At 42.1% G+C, this 17,374-nt stretch overlaps 1 long non-coding RNA gene across 1 annotated transcript; it reads left to right on the top strand.

Annotated features, from left to right (window-relative positions):
* The first annotated feature begins 683 nt into the window (after positions 1-683).
* On the top strand, positions 684-1,408 carry LOC121566797. Its single transcript, XR_006000999.2, has 4 exons — positions 684-797; positions 889-927; positions 1,018-1,137; positions 1,267-1,408. It is a non-coding gene; the product is annotated as an uncharacterized LOC121566797 (long non-coding RNA).
* The last annotated feature ends 15,966 nt before the right edge of the window (positions 1,409-17,374 follow it).

Below are 17,374 nucleotides of genomic sequence, written 5' to 3'. Positions count from 1 at the left end.
GCAGCATGTAGGCTAGCTAACTTTTCAGGGCTCAAGACAAATGGGCCGAGTCTAAAGCCCAGTTTAATCCTCATGTTTTTTCAAGTTTATGTCAATTTTTGTTTTGTTTTGTCCTGTACTGTAAATAAGGCCAACTGCGACCTGTGACCTGGCTACCCATCCACATCATCGATAGAGCAGCGGAATTAAATTCAGGGTGAGTCATCAGACAACTACGACCTGGAACCCCACATTCATTATATAATGAACCCAAATTGTATCTCTGTACCACTGCCTCAGTGCCAATGCTTTCAAGCCTCCTACTGCTGGGCCAACCACACATGGAGAGAGGCAGAGGGTATGTTCTGATAAGAGTGAGTAAGGGAGGGCCTATGGGGGTTAGCTGGCCTGTAGAGATACAGTATGTATAGCAGAAATACGGTGTCTGCTCTGTCTCTCTTCAGGATTCAAGCCAATGGAATAGGTGGCAGGTTTATAATTTATAGTCTATATTCTACAGCACTGTGTCCTACCTAGACCATGTTTCCCCTACACTCTAAACAATTAGGGCTTCAACAAGGGTTCTTCTAAGATCTTCAAAGTTCTTCGAAGAACCTTAGGGTTCTTGGCACTGAAAATTGCCCCCGAAAGGTTCTTCCAAGAACCCCATAGGAGGTGGGATTCATCGAGGAACCTCCTTAGTTGGTGGGGATTCTTGCAGGAAACTAACTGCCCAACTGAAACATTTGGATTTGAATTTGAAAGGACAGCAGGTGCAGTCACTTAACTGAAAAATTAAAAGATCTACTCAATTTAAGGTAAGGTTTGTCCCTTGTATGATCTAAATTGATATTGTTTTATGATGATACCATCTAGCTTTTCATATTTGTGCAAATCTTTCTAAAACAGAAAATGGACACAATTCAATGGATATCAATCAACAAAGAGGTAAGAATATGTAGGCTATAAGATATGTTGAAGGCTAGCTGTATTGGGTGCAGATGACTGAACTGCTCACTTTTGTGTCTGTGTCTGCAGGTATACAGATGAGGAGGCATACAATGGTATGTCTATTGGTATGTTATGCAGATCACATGTACCATCCTCCTCCCTTAACTCTTCAATGAAAATCCCATAGGCCTCTACATTATGGGCAAGGTATGTGTATGAAAACCATTATCAAAACAGTTTTTTTCGTTCACATTTACCTCAAAAACCAAGGTATGAATACTGTTATGTGCATGTTTTGTTAATCATCTATATAATTACTATTTTTTTGATTCACAGACTTCACCCTCCCTACACCTCTGAATATAACAGGAAACCTGTTTGATCAGCATGCAATGCAAAATAATTCTGGCTATGGATACGGAGAACATCAACACATTAACATCAACACGCCAGAGGATTTACCCATTAGAAGGGGCTCTGCTGGGAGTTTACCTCATTTGGATTTTTTTATTCTGCTTTGCCACTAAAATCATAATAAACACTGACAACTAAAATATTGTGTTATTGTTATGCATATTATTATGGGGGGTAGTTTAAAAAATGAACCCCAAAAGGTTATTCAAAAAGTTAATTGAGGATCCATTAAAAGGGGTTCTTTGAAGAACCCCTAAAGGATACTCCAGGAACCTTTTCTTTTTAGAGTGTAGGACAAAAAAGTTATTTTATAATCTGCATCCAATGTCTTTATTGTGGAGCCTAATCATCTCATGCTGAATTTATTTGGAAAAAAATCGAATAGGCCTATGCCACTTTCAGGGCAATACAATCCCATAAACCATAATAGCCTTGGTCCTAAGGGATTGGATTTCTGTGATATATAGGCCTACTCAACTAGCCCGAGAAGAAGTCCCCTGCAGATGAGGAAATCCACATGTATTCACAGAAATAACGTAGGGCTATATCTATTGGTCTCCGGGAGCGTTATCAGGACAGATCGACTCTGGCTGCAGGCCTAGGCCTAATTTTCAGCGCCAGTGAAGAAGCTCTTATCCCATGAACAGTTAGTCAATGTAGCCTCTCCACCTCAACACTACAGCAGTCACTTGTCGCCCTCCTGAGGTTGAAAACGACACTACACACCGTTCCAGAAACACTCAGAAATATGTATGTGGATACAATGTCCACTGTTATTATTTTACAATGTTTCCACGCAGAATGGAACGATAATTTCAGAATGGCTACTGTTGCAAAGCAACTGACCGAATTTTCCCCCATAAAAATGTTGCTACTCTCTAGAGATAGACAAATGTGTCAACATGTCCAGGATTAGCATGTCCAGAAATAAGTTGTTAGCCTGGGATTCATCTCCAAAACGAACATTTGTGTGGAACTGGTTCCCTGGCTATGTCTGTCTGTGTGTTTTCTCGCATCTAGACTTCAACGGTTGAAAAGTGGACTGGCTGAAAAGCAGACTGGGCTCCTTTTTGATTGTAATCAGTCACGTGACCTCTGCGGAAGTTTTTGGTGCTTTTGAGGCGTGAGAAAAAGTCATTGGCGAACTCGACCTGAAATATCACAAGACCTTAACTCCTGTCACCAGGGAAACTGATCTTTAACACAGAGAAGGTAAATATTTTTTAATTTTTTTTAATAGTTTTCTGGAGAGTTTATGATTGAAAAACGTCAGAGGAAAGAAAGGACCAAAACATATTTTGTAATGAGGCGAATTTGTATAGAATTCCGCTGCATTTTCAAGTATAGTTGGAAAGGCATAATAGCCTAGACTCGGATGCGATTGTCAACAATCTAGCTACGTTTTTAGAGCAACCTGCAGGATTGTAAATGGGCAGTTGCTGTTAGTTTATGTATTAAAATGACCACCCGTAGCGTTTCATCGTGGATAAAATAAAATAATAAACGCCTAAAACCGTGTTCCTTCTTTTGTGGTAGATTGAGGCTATAGTTTAAATGACCAAGAAGCGAGGACCCCCATCTCAGTTATTGTGGAACCCTGACAGGGTTGTTTATCCCAGAGGGATTCTGTTTGCTCTATTCTTATCGGATCTCAGGGCTCACGTCCGCTCATTTTACTGGAGAATTAATCAAATCAATGATTTACAATACTAACAAGTTATTTCTGTGCGTGTGTCAAATCTGATGTGCGTGAAATGAAAGTTATGTTAATGGTATAGACTGACTTGATGTGGAACTATTTCAGTGTACCCGCCGTCGTCCAGACTACAGGTGCAGATTTGACAGGTGCTTGGCAGAGCCATGTATTTAGCTCCCCATTAACATTACATGGGGAATATTTAAACAATACTATGTAACTGAATGTCTAGAATTAGAACAATGTTAAAAATTCTCTCTATATTATAATACTAATAATACAAATAATACATTTAATTTGTATAGTGCATTTCATTACAGAGTAATCTCAAAGCTTTTTTTTTTAATACAATTAAAAACAACACATTTAAAATCAAAGCAGATACAATGGCAATAGTGGGCTAGGTGCTAAATCCATTATTGATTGGGACTAGGACTATAAAAGTGGGCTTTAACCATTCCATAGGCAAGGGGCAAGGGAGCAGAAAGCTCTGTCCCCCATAGTTCGGTGGTGTTTTGTTTGGTGTTAATGTAAACCTGGGTATTGTCAGCGTAGTTGATGTGGCCCCGTGTAGCTCAGTTGTTAGAGCATGGCGCTTGCAACGCCAGGGTTGTGGGTTCGATTCCCACGGGGGGCCAAGGGAGCCAGTATGAAGATGTATGCACTCACTAACTGTAAGTCACTCTGGATAAGAGCGTCTGCTAAATGACTAAAATGTACATGTAATGTTATAATCTGAGGGTTTGGCCGAGAGGGAGCATGTAATTAATGAACATTAATTATATGAATGTGAATCTCTCATGGCTCAAAGTGGAAGAGAGATTGACTTCATCACTACTTGTTTTTGTAAGAAGTGTTGACAAGCTTCATATAACGAGCTGTCTGTTTAAACTACTAGCACACAGCTCGTACACCCATGCATACCCCACAAGACATGCCACCAGAGGTCTCTTCACAATCCCCAAGTCCAGAACAGACTATGGGAGGCGCACAGTACTACATAGAGCCATGACTACATGGAACTCTATCCACATCAGGTAACTGATGCAAGCAGTAGAATCAGATGAAGAAAAAAAACAGGTAGAAATACACGTTATGGAACAGCAGGGACTGTGAAGAGACACACACAAAGGTACAGACACATGCATACGCACACGGGCGCTAGCACACACACTCTACACACGTACATTGTGATATTGTTGTATGGTGGTATTATACATTTTGTATTGTAGATATGTAGTGGTGTAATAATGTTATATGATGTACTGTTTGACATTTTGTTTTATATGTAATGTAAGTGCCTTAATTTGTTTGGACCCCAGGAAGATGGGGATCCCTAATAAATACAAATACAAATGTAATTTAAAAACAGGAGAGGCCCCAGCACTGACCCCTGTGGGAAGCCTCATGTGACTGTAGACTCCTCCGATCTGGACTCTCCAATAGTGATGTATTGCTTCCAATTGGAGAGGTAGGAGGATAACCACTTCAGAGCTGTTACAGAGACAGCAGTGTGCACTCTGAGACACTGCAGGAGGATGTTGTGGTTTAAGGTGTCAAAAGCAGAACTGAGATCTAAGAGGAAGATGCTAGGAGATCCTGAATCAGAACCATAACTAAGTCATGGTAGGGCTGGGCAATATGGCCAAAATATCATATCACGGTATAAAATAAAAATTGGATGGTATTTTACAGTATTTTATGTTTTTGAATAATAAAAGTTCTACATTTGCTTTATGAGTAGTGCGTGACCCTAGGGTGGCAACACACGGGTGATTTCAATGGGTAATTCTCCATTCTGATCAATTCAATTCCCCCCAAAAATCAGCATTTTCATCAATTTCTGTATTTCCTGCACTCATTTGAGGTCATTTCCACACTGTCATGTAGGGCTGCACTATATGTGCAAACAATCTAGGCCTTATTTATAACCAAATGTTGCAATAGAGATTTGACTTGCGATTTAAAGCAAATCACTTGGGTGACCCTTTTGGAATCATGGAAATAGAATGTTTGTTCTAATTCTATAGTTAGAATATAATAGTGGGCATTTTGAACAGTGTTTTTTGACATGACAATGAATGAAATTGCCAGGGAGGAGTTATTGTGACAGGGTAGGCACCAAAGTGTTGATAAGTGTTTCCTAGGGGACCCTATAGTCTTTGGCTACATTGGATGTTTTCTCTTAACTACTTCATGTATCTAACATATTCATGCTTTGTGTATTCCACATTGATTTAGAAGATACTGTTGCACAAACAACATGCTGGTTTAGATCTACACCATCACTGGTATTACCAGCCTGTATAGCTAATTACGTTTGCTCTGATTTAGTACATTTATTAGCTAGCCAGCTAACTAGCGATTAGCATTGGCGGCTAACACGATTTAGGTCCAACTTGCTAAGAAAAGACAAACTAGCTGTTTGCAGATGTAAGAAACACAAACTAATAGTGTCATTATAGAATGCTAGTGGATTTATATTAAGAAGTAAAGTGAAAACATAATTGTTGTCATCAACATTTTTGCATGTGCTGCATTGACCATGCAGAGTGAATGCAAGTGTCTTGTGGTTGAGGAACAACAAATGCGCTCCTTGAGTAACAGGGGGCGGGGCTAGGTCTGTGTGGAAAGCAGCATAGAGAGAGAGAGAGAGAGAGAGAGCGAGAGGAGAGGGATGACTCAAGTAGCGAAGTAAACTATAAAAATGGACGTTACACACGGCGTATCACATTTTAACAAACCAAACATTCAAATACTGTTATAGAAGGCAAAGTAAAAACCCAAACCGGTCCATGCATCAATACCGGTATATCGTAAAATACTGTATACCGCCCAGCCCTAGGTCGTTGATAACTTTAACGCAAGCTGTTTTGGTGCTGTGCAAGGGTCAGAAGCCAGACTGGAAAACCTTGCACAACTGATTAGATAACAGATGCGATTGAAGCTGATTTGCAACCACTTTCTCCAGTACTTTTGATAGGAAGTGGAGTTTGGAGATGGGCCTGTAGTTGGATAGAATGTCCTGGTCAAGGTTGAGTTTCTTCAGTAAGACTGCAGCTGTTTTGAAGATCGATGGTATCTCTCCGGACAGCAGGGACTTGTTGATCATGGTGGTGACAAACATAAGCAGGCTAGATGAGCAGGTTTTGAGTATGGATGAAGGGATAGGGTTAAGGGAGCAAGTGGTGGCCATCATTTTAGAGATGATTGACTGCACAGTGGAGGATGTGACTACTGTAAAGTTGCTGATGGGAGGGGCAGTCTGGGTTGGGGGCTCACTCTTTTGAGTGATATTTACTCAAGACTGAAAATCAGCAACAGTCAGTGGGTTTAAAATAAAACAGTCTCTGTATAAAACAGGAAGGCCTCCACCGCGGCCAAGCGCCTTTTCAATGTATTTGTATCCAGGTTGAGCTGCTTCAGTAGGATGGTAAAAGTCACCTTCTCTGTGTCATGTTTGAATGAGGCAGATCATGTCAAAGTCATTGCCAGAGATAAATTCATACAAAATTGGAGACTTGTTCGTTAAGGATTATAGGTTGTAGAGTGCAAAACGTGTGGAGGCATTGGTGGAAACAGATTCATTGCATTTTGTTGGTCTACTGTTCTCTGTATAGACTGTAATAGCTTGCAGTGGGTGAAGTCAATTGCCTGAGGGTCAGCCTGCAGAACTGGCAAGTGATCTTTATTGTCCAAACTCCAGTGTGCATGTTGTACTGCTCCCATTGCTGATCAGTTTCCTACCTCCTCGCCGTCTGCATGTTTTGCGGAGGATCCCGTATTGCTTAAAACTGGTCTTGATAGGGCTGACCCCAAGTAGTCGACTGGTCGATTGTTTGGTCGATAGGCGGTTGGTCGACCAAGATAATTTTTTAGTCGAGCAGTAGAAATATATTTATTTATTATTTTATATGGCACATGAGACACCTGTCCTATTCGCACCCATCTCAGTGAACTAATCCATTACGGAGGCTGAGACTAATCCATTGCAGGGGCCCTGGGGATGGCACAGTCCAAGAAGAAGGGGAGTGTGGCTAAGATGTACAATGCATGTCTCTCTCCAGAATGTGCTCTCTCCTGCCAATTTGTGCACATTCATGGTTTCATAGCTTAATTGTGTGAATTGTTTGCGTTTGATTGTTAATGTCTATTAATTCCCAATTTTATATATATCACCAGTAGTACATTTACCGTTAATTCCTATAATTTCTAATCTACAATGTTTGTTTGGTTACGGTAATTTCTGTTAATGCATTCCATATATTATTAATCTGGTCTTTTACCGTTCGCATTGTCGGAGTGGAGAGAAACAAGTTTTGGTTTATTTCATTCCATTTACGAGTTTTGGCAATTTAGTTATTGTCTTTTGTTTGGAGCACTCATGTCAATGTTGAGTAAGGACGAGCACATGATTACGCATAGAAGTAGGCCTATAGGCTACCTGGCCTGCGCGCAAATGTAGGCTTATAAATGTGCCCATTTGGGGATCTGATAGTATTTCTGATTTGGCTTAACACACCACGACTAATGAGCTGTGGAGCTTCTCAAAGTAATGTTTTCTTCACCTCAAACAGCAAGCAAATGAAGTCGGCTTTTACAACCATTGAGAATGACAGTAGTTCCTCAATGTATTTGAAAAATATCCCTTTAGATAACCACTCTGCATGAAAGGGAAAAATGATATGCTCTGATCCAGTGGAAACATCATAAAATAGGCCTACCGATTACTTCTTATCTCTTGCGCAAATAGCCCACAGCTGTGTCTGTCCCGAGCTCACTGGCATGGGAAACTGAGGGCCCAGAATCTTTATACAAATGTTGCAAGTTTGCTAGCACCAGCTTCGGGCCGGACCCAAGTTAATAGTTGATACAATGTTTCAAATTTGTGATTTCGGCCATGCGTAATGTGATTTATAGGATATTTATTTTTATCCGGGTATTTTCTACTTGCAGGCTGCAAGGTTTTTATTTGTTGGCTTTATGTAGACTATAATTTTTCTCCCCAATACCGCGCTTCTTAACACCCTCCCGCTTAACCCAGAAGCCAGCCGCACCAATGTGTCAGTGGAAACACCGTTCAACTGACGACCGAGGTCAGCCTGCAGGCGCCCGGCCTGCCAGAAGGAGTCGCTAGAGCGCAATGAGCCAAGTAAAGTCCCCCCGGTCAAACCCTCCCCTAACCCGGACGACGCTGGGTCAAACCCTCCCCTAACCCGGACGATGCTGGGCCAATTGTGCGCCACCCTATGGGACTCCCAATCACGGCTGATTTTGATACAGTCCGGGATTGAACCCCGGTCTGTAGTGACACCTCTAGCACTGCGATTTTTTCAATTTTTTAATTTCACTTTTATTTAACCAGGTAAGCCAGTTGAGAACAAGTTCTCATTTACAACTGCGACCTGGCCAAGATAAAGCAAAGCAGTGCGGAAAAAACAACAACACAGAGTTACAGTGAGGGAAAAAAGTATTTGATCCCCTGCTGATTTTGTACGTTTGCCCACTGACAAAGAAATGATCAGTCTATAATTTTAATGGTAGGTGTATTTGAACAGTGAGAGACATAATAACAACAAAAAAATCCAGAAAAACACATGTTAAAAATGTTATAAATTGATTTGCATTTTAATGAGGGAAATAAGTATTTGACCCCCTCTCAATCAGAATGATTTCTGGCTCCCAGGTGTCTTTTATACAGGTAACGAGCTGAGATTAGGAGCACACGCTTAAAGGGAGTGCTCCTAATCTCAGCTTGTTACCTGTATAAAAGACACCTGTCCACAGAAGCAATCAATCAATCAGATTCCAAACTCTCCACCATGGCCAAGACCAAAGAGCTCTCCAAGGATGTCAGGGCCAAGATTATAGGCCTACACAATGCTGGAATGGGCTACAAGACCATCGCCAAGCAGCTTGGTGAGAAGGTGACAACAGTTGGTGCGATTATTCGCAAATGGAGGAAACACAAAAGAACTGTCAATCTCCCTCGGCCTGGGGCTCCATGCAAGATCTCACCTCGTGGAGTTGCAATGATCATGAGAACGGTGAGGGATCAGCCCAGAACTACACGGGAGGATCTTGTCATTGATCTCAAGGCAGCTGGGACCATAGTCACCAAGAAAACAATTGGTAACACACTACGCCGTGAAGGACTGAAATCCTGCAGCGCCCGCAAGGTCCCCCTGCTCAAGAAAGCACATATACAGGGCCGTCTGAAGTTTGCCAATGAACATCTGAATGATTCAGAGGAGAACTGGGTGAAAGTGTTGTGGTCAGATGAGACCAAAATCGAGCTCTTTGGCATCAACTCAACTCGCCGTGTTTGGAGGAGGAGGAATGCTGCCTATGACCCCAAGAACACCATCCCCACCGTCAAACATGGAGGTGGAAACATTATGCATTGGGGGTGTATTTCTGCTAAGGGGACAGGACAACTTCACCGCATCAAAGGGACGATGGACGGGGCCATGTACCATCAAATCTTGGGTGAGAACCTCCTTCCCTCAGCCAGGGCATTGAAAATGTGTCATGGATGGATATTCCAGCACAATGACCCAAAACACATGGCCAAGGCAACAAAGGAGTGGCTCAAGAAGAAGCACATTAAGGTCCTGGAGTGGCCTAGCCAGTCTCCAGTCCTTCATCCCATAGAAAATCTGTGGAGTGAGCTGAAGGTTCGAGTTGCCAAACGTTAGCCTCAATTGAAGAGCATGCATTTAGTTTTACTAGCGTTTAAGAGCAGTTGGAGGCCACGGAAGGAGTGTTGTATGGCATTGAAGCTCGTTTGGAGGTTTGTTAACACATTGTCCAATGAAGGGCCAGATGTATACAAAATGGTGTCATCTGCATAGAGGTGGATCTGAGAGTCACCAGCAGCAAGAGTGACAACATTGATATACACAGAGAATAGAGTCGGCCCGAGAATTGAACCCTGTGGCACCCCCATAGAGACTGCCATAGGTCCAGACAACAGGCCCTCCGATTTGACACATTGAACTCTATCTGAGAAGTAGTTGGTGAACCAGGCGAGGCAGTCATTTGAGAAACCAAGGCTATTTAGTCTGCCAATAAGAATGAGCTGATTGACAGAGTCAAAAGCCTTGGCCAGGTCAATGAAGACGGCTGCATAGTACTGTCTTTTATCGATCGCGATTATTATATCGTTTAGGACCTTGAGCGTGGCTGAGGTACACCCATGACCAGCTCGGAAACTAGATTGCATAGCGGAGAAGGTACGGTGGGATTCTAAATGGTCGGTGATCTGTTTGTTAACTTGGCTTTTAAATACTTTCGAAAGGCAGGGGAGGATGGATATAGGTCTGTAACAGTTTGGACATGGGCAAGTTGCAGCGGAGGGTGCAGAGCTGGTGGCCGGGGTAGGGGTAGCCAGGTGGAAAGCCAAAGGTGTGGCCGTTTTTATATTCAGAACTACATTCCTGTAAAGCTTAGAGAAGATCTCATGTTAAATACTGTTGAAGTAATATGGCTACTGGTTCATCTGCCTCACATAAAGCCCACATTTACAAGTATCTGGATAACGTGTGAAATGTTTGATTTAATGATTTTAAATATTGATTGGCATTAATTTTACATTTTAGTCATTTAGCAGACGCTCTTAGCCAGGGCGACTTACAGTTAGTGAGTGCATACATTATTTTTTTATTTTTCATGCTAGCCCTCCGTGGGAATTGAACCCACAACCCTGGCGTTGCAAACGCCATGCTCTACCAACTGAGCTACATCCCTGCCGGCCATTCCCTCCCCTACCCTGGACTACGCTGGGCCAATTGTGCGCCGCCCAATGGGTCTCCCGGTCGCGGCCGGCTACGACAAAGCCTGGATTCGAACCAGGATCTCTAGTGGCACAGCTAGCACTGCGATGCAGTGCCTTAATCTCCCGAGTGGCGCAGTGGTCTAATTCATCAGGCTGCCCACTCAAGAGAAAGCTTCAAACTGTAACTAGTGCCTGCAACCTAGTTCAGGTTATCAGTCAATCAAATCAAATCAAATCAAATCAAATTTTATTGGTCACATGCGCCGAATACAACAGGTGCAGACATTACAGTGAAATGCTTACTTACAGCCCTTAACCAACAGTGCATTTATTTTAAACAAAAAAAGTAAAAATAAAACGACAACAAAAAAAAGTGTTGAGAAAAAAAAAGAGCAGAAGTAAAATAAAGTGACAGTAGGGAGGCTATATATACAGGGGGGTACCGTTACAGAGTCAATGTGCGGGGGGGCACCCGGCTAGTTGAGGTGGTTGAGGTAATATGTACATGTGGGTAGAGTTAAAGTGACTATGCATAAATACTTAACAGAGTAGCAGCAGCGTAAAAAGGATGGGGTGGGGGGGCAGTGCAAATAGTCCGGTAGCCATGATTAGCTGTTCAGGAGTCTTATGGCTTGGGGGTAGAAGCTGTTGAGAAGTCTTTTGGACCTAGACTTGGCACTCCGGTACCGCTTGCCGTGCGGTAGCAAGAGAGAACAGTCTATGACTAGGGTGGCTGGAGTCTTTGACAATTTTGAGGGCCTTCCTCTGACACCGCCTGGTATAGAGGTCCTGGATGGCAGGAAGCTTTGCCCCAGTGATGTACTGGGCCGTACGCACTACCCTCTGTAGTGCCTTGCGGTCGGAGGCCAAGCAGTTACCATACCAGGCGGTGATGCAACCAGTCAGGATGCTCTCGATGGTGCAGCTGTATAATTTTTTGAGGATCTGAGGACCCATGCCAAATCTTTTTAGTCTCCTGAGGGGGAATAGGCTTTGTCGTGCCCTCTTCACGACTGTCTTGGTGTGTTTGGACCATGATAGTTCGTTGGTGATCTACCAGGGTAGTTACAAACAGCACAGGAATTAAATCTTCAACATTTATTGATCACATCTTTACTAATGCTGCAGAAATTTGCTTGAAAGCAGTATCCAGATCCATTGGATGTAGTTTCCACAATATAGTAGCCATATCTAGGAAAACCAAAGTTCCAAAGGCTGGGCGTAATATAGTGTATATGAGGTCATACAATACGTTTTGTAGTGATTCCTATGTTGTTAATGTAAAGAATATTTGTGGGGTGTGTAATGGGAAGCAACCAGACGCTGCACTTGACACATTTATGAAATTGCTTATACCAGTTGCTTAAAGCATGCTCCCATTAAGAAAATGACTGTAAAAACAGTTAAATCCCCGTGGATTGATGAGGAATTGAAAAATTCAATGGTTGAGAGGGATGAGGCAACATAAATGGCAAATAAGTCTGGCTGCACATCCGATTGGCAAACATACTGCAAATTGAGAAATCATGTGCCTAAACTGAATAAAAAGAAGAAAGAACTACACTATGAAACAAAGATAAATGACAAACGAATGATAGTAAAAAGCTTTGGAGCACCTTAAATGAAATTTTGGGCAAAAAGGCAAACTCCGCTCCATCATTCATTGAATCAGATGGCTCATTCATCACAAAACTCATATTGCCAACTACTTTAATGATTTTTTTCATTGGCAAGATTAGCAAACTTAGGCATGACATGCCAGAAACAAACGCTGACACTAAACATCCAAGTATATGTGACCAAATTATGAAAGACAGGCATTGTAATTTTGAATTCCGTAAAGTGAGTTTGGAAGAGGTGAAAAATACTGTATATTGTTGTCTATCAACAATGACAAGCCACCGGGGTCTGACAACTTGGATGGAAAATTACTGAGGATAATAGCGGACGATATTGCCACTCCTAGTTGCCAAATCTTCAGTTTAAGCCTACTAGAAAGTGTGTGCCCTCAGGCCTGGAGGGAAGCAAAAGTCATTCCCCTACCTAAGAATAGTAAAGCTCCCTTTACTGACCAGATACAATGCTATTTTATAGTAAACAAATTGACAACAGACTTTCAGCACGCTTATAGGGAAGGACATTCAACAAGCACAGCACTTACACAAATGACTGATGATTGGCTGAGAGAAATTGATGATAAAAAGATTGGGGGGCTGTTTTGTTAGACTTCAGTGCGGCTTTTGACATTATTGATCATAGTTTGCTGCTGGAAAAACGTATGTGGTATGGCTTTACACCCCCTGCTATATTGTGGATAAAGAGTTACCTGTCTAACAGAACACAGAGGGTGTTCTTTAATGGAAGCCTCTCCAACATAATCCAGGTAGAATCAGGAATTCCCCAGGGCAGATGTCTAGGCCACTTACTTTTTGAAATATTTACTAATGACATGCCACTGGCTTTGAGTAAAGCCAGTGTGTCTATGTATGTGGATGACTCAACACTTTACATGTCAGCTACTACAGCGACTGAAATGACTGCAACACTTAACAAAGAGCTGCAGTTAGTTTCAGAAGGGGTGGCAAGGAATAAATTAGTCCTAAATATTTTCTAAAACTAAAAGCATTGTATTTGGGACAAATCATTCACTAAACCCTAAACCTCTTGTAATAAATAATGTGGAAATTGAGCAAGTTGAGGTGACTAAGCTGCTTGGAGTAACCCTGGATTGTAAACTGTCATGGTCAAAACATATTGATACAACAGTAGCTAGGATGGGGAGAAGTCTGTCCATAATAAAGCGCTGTTCTGCCTTCGTAACAGCACTATAAACAAGGCAGGTCCTACAGGCCCTAGTTTTGTCGCACCTGGACTACTGTTCAGTCGTGTGTTCAGGTGCCACAAAGAGGGATTTATGAAAATTATAATTGGCTCAGAACAGGGCAACACAGCTGGCCCTTAGATGTATACAGAGAGCTAACATTAATAATATGCATGTCAATCTCTCCTGGCTCATAGTGGAGGAGAGATTGACTTCATCACTACTTGTATTTGTGAGAGGTTTTGACATGCTGAATGCATAGAGCTGTCTGTTTGAACTACTAGCACACCTCAGACACCCATGCATACCCCACAAGACATGCCACCAGAGGTCTCTTCACAGTTCCCAGGTCCAGAACAGACTATGGGAGGCGCACAGTACTACAAAGAGCCATGACTACGTGGAACTATTCCATATCAAGTAACTCATGCAAGCAGTAAAATTAGATTTAAAAAACTGATATAAATACACCTTATGGAACAGCGGGGACTGTGAAGCAACACAAACATAGGCACAGACACATGCATACACACACACGATAACATACACACTATAAACACTTTGTGTTGTAGATATGTGGTAGTAGAGTAGCGGCCTAAGTGTGAAATCTGTTATGAATGTATTGTAATGTTTTTAAAATTGTATAACCTCCTTCATTTTACTGGACCCCAGGATGAGTTAATGGGGATCCATAATAAATACAAATATAGGTATTATGATTCGATGTTCCAAACATATTGCTCACCATATGTCTGCTGCAGAGGGACAAGAGAGGGCCATGAGAAAATTAGTTTTGATCAGTCATGGAAATAATAGGGCTGAAAACAAATTGTCTCCCTATTTAAAAATAAGCTGGAGAACAAGCTATGAAGGAAAAATACTGGAATTTTGGTGCAGGTACAGCCAACTAGTACACAAATAATATCGCAATATTATTAAAACAATATGATATATCATAAAAAAATAATATCCCGTTATGTAAATTATTTTTTGTCTCTTTTTTTTTTTTTTCATTATTGAATATCGCCTTGGATCTCGAGTGACCTGGCTGCTCCCCATCCATCTCTGGACTTCTTAAAGCTCTGTCCAGACTGTGTGTTGTGACCTGGCTGCTCCCCATCCATCTCTGGACTTCTTAAAGCTCTGTCCAGACTGTGTGTTGTGACCTGGCTGCTCCCCATCCATCTCTGGACTTCTTAAAGCTCTGTCCAGACTGTGTGTTGTGACCTGGCTGCTCCCCATCCATCTCTGGACTTCTTAAAGCTCTGTCCAGACTGTGTGTTGTGACCTGGCTGCTCCCCATCCATCTCTGGACTTCTTAAAGCTCTGTCCAGACTGTGTGTTGTGACCTGGCTGCTCCCCATCCATCTCTGGACTTCTTAAAGCTCTGTCCAGACTGTGTGTTGTGACCTGGCTGCTCCCCATCCATCTCTGGACTTCTTAAAGCTCTGTCCAGACTGTGTGTTGTGACCTGGCTGCTCCCCATCCATCTCTGGACTTCTTAAAGCTCTGTCCAGACTGTGTGTTGTGACCTGGCTGCTCCCCATCCATCTCTGGACTTCTTAAAGCTCTGTCCAGACTGTGTTGTGTACTTTCCTTACACAGTCTTTTAATCCCAGCTCTGAGCATGTCTCTACGTGTTTGTGTGTTTTTAATGCACGTGTTTTTGTGTAAATCTGTTACTCTTTTGGCTGACTGGCAGTGACATCACAGCTAGTGGCTGCTGACTAACTAACTACCCCATACTCAGTAATCACAGTGGGTCAGAGAGAAACATTTTTTAAAGCCTCCCCTTTCACGTCTCCTATAGCATGACTTGTCTGATTTGACCATATTGGGATGGTGACCTTTTGGACTATGACCCTATATCTGTAGTACCATTTTTATGTTTCTCTCTTTTCATGAGACAGAGAGGATGGAGGAGAGTGAAATGAGAAGGGAAGAGAGAGAGAAATAGCCTAGATATCATGGAGTGTGTGGTTTGATCTCAGTGGCTCTTTGAGGCCGTTGGCTGAGTCAGCGTGTTTACCCCTCTGTCTGTCTGAGGGCCGTAGACAAATGACTGGAGGAGTGTGTGTGTGAAGAGTCAGGCGTTTCTTTTATTTAGTCTGTGCTAAATGGGCAACCTGTGGTGTGAAACAGAGGTGTAACAACGCAGAGAGAGAAAGAGACAGAAAAAGAGAGCAAGAGAAGGTAGTTGAGGATAAGGCAGGGAGACAACAGGCCATGGAAATGTCACCTTGTGACGCCACATCCCTTTCTGAGAGGGCAACTTGTAAAGAACTGATTAACTGAGGTTAACTCTGGCATTGTGTGTTTTTATGTGTAGTTGAAAGGGGATGTGAAGCTTGTCACCCACACACACACAATCTCTTACTTCCCTTAGAGAATGTCAAAGATGTGTCGGGTAACTCTCTTTATCGGTGTCTAAAATCACAACTCTGGTTCTGTCAAGTCCGTATGATTCCCCCTAGCCCCTCTACTGTGTGTGTGTTTTGTTTGGTGTTGTTGCCCGGGTAACAGAATGCCCCGTTGTTACAGCAGGATAGAGACACGGTTATAACCAGCCTGGAGAGAGATGGTTCAACAACCACAGGTTCTAGGACAGGGCAGGGTCAGTAAAGACCTGAACTAGGTACCGCTATGGAATACACACAACACAGGATCATCAAAAATACTGTTTATTACAAAAATATTCAAATAAGCTGTAGGGGCCGGCAGGCTTAGAGTGGCAATCAAAAGGTTTACAGTTTCAGTGTCTCCAGTACAAAATGATGATATGATAGTTTCAGTGTAACATGCAATTCTCAAGTAGTGTAGCTCAGGCAGAGCAAATATCAAGTCTAAGCACAGCAAACTTCACACAACACATCTAGTAAGTATAAAAATCAAAAGGGTCATAGACTTAGTGCTTAATGCAATACATAATCAAGACCTTGTACAATCAACACAATAAATACCTTTGCTGGCAGTCTCAAAGTCCACACAACTACCAAACAGAAGTTGTACTCAGGATACTTGCAATTAACACAACACAGAGACTGAATAGAAGTTGTCAACTGTGAATGAACATCAGTTGCTGGCTACAGTAGGTCTGGTGTGGGACTTGTTCTGTCCTTTCCTTTCTTCGAGGCTCTCAGAAATGCGGCCATTTTAAGATAACAGGTGGAGGCGCTGGTCACAATCACACCAGCAATCAATTAACAGAAATAACCAGTTAGTTCAAACAGACCAACGGCAACCTCACTGTTCACAGTCTCATGACTACCATATTACATCTTATACAGGCACCTCCACCCTGTTACAAGATGGACACAGTGATAGAAAGGATAGATAGATAGATGGATAGATGTACTGTATATGCTTAGAAAGAGTGCAGAAGACAAGAGGAACTGTAAGCTTCCTGGAACTGTAAGCATTCATGCTTGAAGGAGTGATAGAAAGAGGAAAATGGTAGAAATAGACAGAGAAGATGTAGAGATAGTATACATTACTAGGCAAAAGTTTGGACACCTGCTCATTCCAAGGTTTTAATTTATTTGTACTATTTTCTACATTGTGGAATAATAGTGAATACATCAAAACTATGATAAATATCCTGATCTAGTGAGATATACATGGCGGAGACTCAATCAAGCTAGTCGTCTTGACTTCTTTCTTATGTCATTCTCGTTGGCACCAAAAGTTTAAAAAAGTGTTGATAGGGGACAGAATGTGGTCGGACCATCATATAATT

Source organism: Coregonus clupeaformis, chromosome 5, assembly GCF_020615455.1.
Source record: "Coregonus clupeaformis isolate EN_2021a chromosome 5, ASM2061545v1, whole genome shotgun sequence".
NCBI lineage: Eukaryota > Metazoa > Chordata > Actinopteri > Salmoniformes > Salmonidae > Coregonus > Coregonus clupeaformis.
This window is presented reverse-complemented; position numbering and strand designations above follow the sequence as displayed.